The sequence below is a fragment of the Corylus avellana genome, chromosome ca5 (genome assembly GCF_901000735.1).
Source record: "Corylus avellana chromosome ca5, CavTom2PMs-1.0".
Lineage (NCBI taxonomy): Eukaryota > Viridiplantae > Streptophyta > Magnoliopsida > Fagales > Betulaceae > Corylus > Corylus avellana.
The window spans coordinates 32,623,655-32,625,676 of NC_081545.1; positions in this window are offsets into that span (position 1 = coordinate 32,623,655).

Sequence of the window (2,022 nt, forward strand, 5' to 3'; positions counted from 1 at the left end):
AGCTACAAAGAAGTTCCATGTGTGTTATGAAGGAAACTTTGAGTTGGATTTCATATTGATCGCAAATTTAAACGGGAATGAAATTTTATTGATCTGAGATTTTGACCATGTTGATTGTTGGGTTTTGGTGTCGCGAGTCTCTCATGCTTCACTTAGGTTAGTTGGTCTAGATATTTCGGATTCGTTTCTTGGCCCTGCGGACTCTATCATTATAGTCGTAGGCTTAAGAAAATAATCAGGTTCTTCATATACTTTGGTAATGATTAAGAAAATAACACGGCAGCTTAGATTGTTAATTATACAATACATGTAACCATTGGAACCACAGAACATGAGAATCATTTGACTAATAATCATATTGATTTGAGGATTTGAGGAAGAGAATTGAATTTTTGCATTTATTGAGTTCTACTTGCTTGCATCTGCATAAATTATGCCAGCATAAATTTTGTGTCTTCAGAGGTGCTTCTTCTAAAACGAAGACACACATTTGAAGACGTACCTCAGTTTTCTGCCTTTCCGTCATCTCCATTGGTAATTACTGTAATTCTTATCGTCTATCGCATATCGACAAAGGCAGAGTTTGAACTTCTGTTGGATTTGAAAACAATATTTTATCTATTGGATAAATACGTAGGACTGAGTGACGCTGGAATAGGGTTGGACGTCGGACCGTTAGATTGGCCGGTAGTTCTATCGCGCCGGTGGATCTCTGTTGGTGCGTCGGTGGGTCAGTCTGCGTGGGTTTGATTGTATGGATGTGGTCTGTCGGAAAAGAGAAACATGATTTTGGGGTTTAAACAAAAAAACTCCAAGTCATCGAAAACGGTGAGTTTTAATTTTATGTGTCTACTGTGGACACGTAAGATCAAAAAACTCGTCTGATATGGCATTTAGTAAAATAGTGCATTTAACTCAATTTAACGGCAGATAAAAAATTTTGACAGTAGGAATTTTATATGCATTTCAATTGACTCATAGAGTAAATTTTTGAAGGAAAAAAAAAAACTTGAAATTTTTTTAATTTTGATCGGTTGACTCGGGACTTATTATATATTTACTCTTTATTTTTTGCCAAAAAAATTGAACAAGTACGAGTAAAGAAAAGGAAAAAAAAAAAAAAAAAAAAAACCAAAATTATTGTATCAACAAATCACCCTTATCCCCGATCGATAGTGCAAGCGGATTTTACTATTTTGAATTTTCCTCTCTCCATTTTCTCCGGGACGACACATCCATCATAAAATCCGGGGCAGATCTACAAGTATTTTTATGGTGGGACCTTTAGGAAAGGACATATGAAACTTTTGGTCCACAGCAGAGAGCGAAGGCGGAGGCGGAGGGTTGAAGAAAGGAAAGCAAAAATGTGGAGCAGGGAAAGGAAACAGAGGCGAGGGAGAAAGAAGAAAAGTGCAAGACCTGAGTTGGGACAATGCTGCTCAGAATTACGAAGAGGTCCTTGTTGCCGCCAAGTACCAATGGTGAATGTGTTTAGTATTTGACAGGTTCAAGTCTGTCTTCTTCCAAGCTCTCTATGGAAGTCGGCGAGCCGGTCCCGAGTACTTCCATGCCAGAGTTATGTTGGGAAAAGAAACTTGTGAATTGTGTTGGGCGTAAATATGGTTGGGAGATATTCTTTGTTACCATTTTTGAGACTAGTAAAGGAGTTGAAAACATTACATTGCGTGAATTATATGGGCCACCTTGACCTTCTATTTTGTACCTCGAGTACAATGGATGTCTCTAACCAATGGAAGTGAAATTCAATGGTTATGTTCTCTTTTTGGCAAAAGATGGGATGAATAATGGCCAAATGCAAAGGCTGATGACATTATGTTACTTTTTGTAGTTATGGGGACAATGATTTACAGGAAAAAAAAAAAAAAAAGACTATCAAAGCAAAGAATGTTTTGGGGTCATTTCCCAGAGGATGTAGATCTCTTTAGAAAATATTTTTTGCCCGAATTTCAAAGGAATTTGAGCACAGAACGAGAGTAGTGGGTATTGAGATATCCTAGTAAG